Genomic DNA, 5390 nt, shown 5'->3' with positions numbered 1-5390 from the left:
TAAGTTTAAGTTTAAGTTTATTAAGTATGAGGAATAATAGTAGTGTGCTTTGCAGGCACACTAATAAAGTACAAATACATAATGTTTCTAAGATTAGCAATGCTTGATAACAGTGGGAAAACATAATGTTGTGATGAGTTGACAATCACATAATGCTGATATTTTATGTATAATTTAATGTCTTCAATTATGTGAATAGAACTGTAAAATGATGGTAGATACATAGCTGACAGGCCTTTTGAGGGTCTACTTTCTTTTTGTTTAGAAAATAATATTGCATTGATTGCCCAAATATCTTATCTTTTGCTGAGGCCAATCAACAGATTTAAAGAAATCTGTCCCATTGTTAACACAGATACATTTTGTTGGTCAATAAGTCACTCGTTTGCAGAACAGGTCAAGATCTGTGAATATTTTTTATGACTTGCTGTAAGAAAGATTTCTAGGACTGCTTTTATATTTTGCAAACCTAACAATTACCTTACTAATGTTCAAACTTCCCTGCATTAGCTATGGTTCTGTAGTTGACTAACAGAAATAAGAAGTAAGACACTGCTGTAATACCTGCCAAGATTGTGGATATATTCATCAACAGGACTATAGTAATAACATAAGGCCCACACTCGTAATGATTATCTTGTCATTTTAGACCTACCAGTATCTTTTGGTGATGTCGCCTGGTCCAGTGTTTTTTCTTATCTTAATCCAGGGTCTAAAGATAGAGAGTGTTGAATGTCGTACAGTTTGTGAGGACCTCCAAGGAACATTTATTTTTTTCCAGCTATTTAAATGAAACTGACTTGATATGTCATCTGGCTGTATGGAAACTTGGAAACAACACATCAATACCATACAATATTTGGTCAAACAAACCTCACAAAAAGCAGAACTAGCTCAGAGCTGGCTCATCTCTCCTTAGGGTGTTTGGTTTCACATTGAAGAGATAACTGAGAACACCCTGAAAATATAATGGAATTAAGCAAGAGATTCAGCCACTGTAGTGAAATAATTTCCAGTTCAGTAAGACAGATCAAATCACTACAATCCCAATATATGGAAATATAGAAAATGTCTAAAACAGTTCACAAAGTAACTAAGTGATTGTTTCTTTCTTTTGAAGAAAATCTGATTTCAGGACTCAAACACAAAGAGTTAAACCTGATGAGCTGCTGGCAGTTTGGCTCTGTAGAAAAGAAATAAGCAGGTTTTACTTGTTGTTGGTGTTTGGGAGTTCGTCAGTAACCGTGTCCCGTATGCAGGTTGATGATATCAGCTGCTGACGCCTCCATCCAGCCCTTCATCTACCTGTCCCTACTTAATGCTGACTCAGCATTTTAATACCCTCTGTCTGACGCTGCCATTGGCTGAAGAGATAAAGTCGGTCCCATAGTGTCATGCAGTCAAATTATTGGACTTCACTAAAAACTATGAAATAAGGTAAATATTAATCATTATTTTTACTGTTATATGAATCATACAGGCAATACAGACCTCTGTCTGGCTTGATAGCACTGACCTGTTCCTTGTACCTATAGTACTGACCTCTACCCTGGCCTGAGCTGGCTGTGGCTCAGGGTGTAAAACATATCGTCGACTAATCAGAATGTTGCCTGAAAAAATAATCACCTAGGAGAAAAATATTATAAAAAACTATGATTAAAACATAAAAGCTAAAGCTATAACATTACTCTGAATGACAAGCTAGATTAAAAAGATAGGTCTTAAATGTCCTTTTAAAAATACTGAGAGAGCTCACCATTGTGATGCAGAACCAGTGAGTGCCAGTTCCAGAGTTTAGGGGCATAAAAGCAGAAGGTACTCTCACTGTACTTTTATGGGACAAATAAGGAACATTTAAAAGGAAAGCAGTGAAGGACCTCAACATATAATAATAGAAAGTCTGTGATGTATGGAGATCATTTAAAGCTTTATAAACAGATGAAATAACAAAAAATGAATTCTTAAAGATACAGTGCAGTGTCTTCAGCAGTGGAGTGATGTCAACCATCTCCCCAGTTTTAGATAAGATTGTGGCTGCAGCATTTTAAACTAAAGCTTTCTTATGGACTTATTAGGTAATCAAAAAAGAGAATTAAAGTAATCTAAACGATTAAAAGTAAAAGTGTGAGTGAGTATTTCAGCATCCTATTGACTTAAAAAAGGTCTGGCTTTGACAATATTCCTCAGATGAACAGAGGATATTTTAAATACCTTGTTAAAATGAGAATTCAAATTAAAATCATAATCAAACATCACTCCCAAATTTTTGAGATTAGTCAGTTTGATATGGCCACCAAGCATTGATTGTAGTTTCTCTTTCTCTGCTTTGGGTCCTATTAAGAGAGTCTTTTTCCTCACTTAGCTTTAAAAAGTTTTTACCCATTCATACATTAATGTTAGTGAGACAGGCAACGAGAGCATGCAGTGCAATGAGGTGGTTTGGTAAGAAAGAAATATACAATTGAGTATCATCAGCATAAAATGTTAAGTGGGAGCATAAATAAAGAAAACAGAATTGGGCCGATAATGCTTTCTTGAGGAATGTATATTGAATCTCTGATATATAAGCACTCAGGTTGACCAAAAAAACTGTATCAGTTAAATATGATTGAACCCAGGCTAATACATGGTCAGAGAGACCCACCCATCAATTAAGTCTCCCCATCAAAATATTTTGGAGTATAGTAGAACAACACCCACTGTGTTACCTTCCAATTAACAGCTGTGTTTTACTGTTCAAGTGCCGTCAAATTACTGAAATGATTCCCTCAAAGTTGTGTAGTAATAATTCAATTTCAATTCAATTTTTATTTGTAATCAGCACCATTCATAACAGAAGTTAATCTCAGGACATCTTTCAATCAGAGCTTAGGTCTAGACCGAACTCCCTTATAACATTTACAGAGACCCAACAGTTCCACATGAGCAAGACCTTGGAGACAGGGGCAAGGAAAAACTGCCTGTTAAAAGGCAGAAACCTAGGACAGACCCTTCGGCTCTAGGTGGGTGGTTGTCTGCCTTGACCAGTAATAGTAATAGTAATGGTAATATAATTGTTCAAATCCATTTGTTCTCAGACAGAATCCACTCACAGTTTAAGAGTGTATGAAGATGGCAGTGTGGACTGTCTTAGGTCCAAAATAGTCAAGGGTGGTTGTCAATGTAAGGAATGGTCGTTTACTAACAGAGAAGAATGTCAATTATCACATCTGTATGTAAAAAAGCTGTATATAGCGTCCATGCAACTCTTATTCTTTTTTTCTATTTTCATTATATCTTTTTCTTCTATTTTATTTTATTTGTTTATTTATTTTTATTTATTGTGTATTTTCTTATCTGTTGTGTTGTATTTGGAGTTGCTAAATGAGTGAATTTCCCAAGTTTGGGATCAATAAAGTCTATCTTATCTTATGTCATCTTCCAAGCATACCTATGGGTGCACCGTGACTCACAGAGGAAGAGCGCAGGAAAGTACCCAAAAGTTGCAACACACAATGGCAACAAGAACAGCAGACCGGTAGCGCTCCCCCAGGTTCCTCTCTTCCAGAAACACTTGCTCAGTGTTGCTTTCCACCCAAAGCTTTAAAACAAATATAGACTCCAATTTCCACTTTTCTGCCATTTATTACATGGCATTTGGCATAGTTGTCAGGATTTTTTTGAGCAGTTGTGTTGACCAAGAAGCATACTTAACCATGATGATGCTTGTATACCCTGACACTCATGGTTGCCAAAATGTAAAAGACCTGGGGCCTCATTGATGAAGATTGCTATTTCAAAAAACTGGCTTAAACAGCTATGAAATGTGCATATGCACATTGCCACAATGCCAGGCAATATAGGGGTTCAGGGAAAGGTTAGGACCAGGGTGTGGTAGCCCACATCAAGATACTTGGTAGAGGCAAAGTGTTGACGTCAAACTAGCCATGTAGTTCAGCTATTCTTCCCGGGAAAATCCCCCCAAAAATAGTATTTTTGAGCACCTTCCTTAAAAAGTCATTCATAAGTCTTTAGCAGATTGATTTATGTAGTATATAGTTAATCTTACATTACAGATACAGAATAGTTTCTTAAGAATGGGGCACAGTCTGGACAAAGCGACAACACGTCAGTGTCTTCACAATGTGCTGTCGGATTTCAGTGGTTCTGATGCCATAGATAATCGGGTTGAAACAGCTCGGGAACAGCAGGTACATGGTGCTGAAGAAAACCCGAATGCCTGCAGGAAGACCATTTCTGATCCGATATGACAGGAAAGCAACAAGTGCGATGGTCAGACTGACACTGATGACCACGATGTGGGTGACACAGGTGTGAAGTGCTTTGACACCTGACCTGCCAGAACTGAGCACAGAGCTGAATATCACCACATAAGAGGCAGCAATGATGATGAAGTCAACCACAAGGATAAGGAAAACTGAGATCAACCCCATCAAGCTGTTGATGGCAGTACTTCCACAGGCCAGCTCCACAAAGGCCATGTGCTCACAGAAACAGTGGTTCATTACATCTGAAGCACAGAATGACAATGTTCCTGCCAGACTCACAAACAGTGTGATCATGACAATGTTTCTGATCACAAGCGGGATTATAAACTTTAGAAATCTTGGTAAAGCCATGTATTCGTGGTAGTAAAGTGGTGTGCAGATGGCAAAGTAGCGGTCCAGTGCCATCCAAACCAGCAATGTGGACTGAAAAGTTCCTACAAAGTGAATGAAGTGCATCTGAACCAGGCAGCCACTCAGAGAGATTCCCCTCCAGTCAAACAAGAAGCTCAGCAGCATGTTGGGGACAAAGAACACTGGAAGGCTCAGGTCAACAAATGCCATGCCAGCAATGAGGATGTACATCGGTGAGTGGAGGCTTTTTTGTGAAATGACGACATACAGCAGGGAGTTGCCCAGCAGTGAACACAACAAACATGATGAAAGAAAGGATGAAGAGGACGGGCCTCAGAGCTCCGAGTTCATTAAAGCCATTGAGGATGAAGTGTTTGTGTGAGGAGATGTTCTCCATCCTCTCCTCTTCATAAAACTTCCGCATTCAGGGTTTTAGTTCAAGCAGCCTGAAAACAGAGAGAGAGACCAAATGACTAGAATGTTTAACCGAAGACTGAAAACTATGTCCCTGTAAGATTCCTTCTAGTTGTACAGAAACACTAATGGTTGTCTTTTAAACAAAGACCTGATTTACCACCTGAATTCAAATCACAGTACTGAAGCCTGGTGTAACTCTTGGATTGATAGGTATCCTTTGAACAACTAAATCTAATTTACTAAACCAGTTTAATTTATACACCTTAAAATCACAAACTTTCACAAACTTGCCTAAGAGGACTTTACAATCTGTACAACACATACTAATCTTTATTGTTTGACTATGATTCAAAT

The 5390-nt window shown here is 38.1% G+C and overlaps 1 pseudogene; it reads right to left on the bottom strand.

Moving 5' to 3' along the window:
* Positions 1–4070: 4070 nt before the first annotated feature.
* Positions 4071–5043, bottom strand: LOC118341412 (annotated as a pseudogene).
* Positions 5044–5390: the final 347 nt, after the last annotated feature.

The sequence above is a fragment of the Morone saxatilis genome, unplaced genomic scaffold, assembly GCF_004916995.1.
Source record: "Morone saxatilis isolate NCDOM2014 unplaced genomic scaffold, NCSU_SB_2.0 Contig8, whole genome shotgun sequence".
Lineage (NCBI taxonomy): Eukaryota > Metazoa > Chordata > Actinopteri > Moronidae > Morone > Morone saxatilis.
Note: the sequence above shows the minus strand (reverse complement) of the source record. Positions and strands in the feature narration are given on the sequence as shown.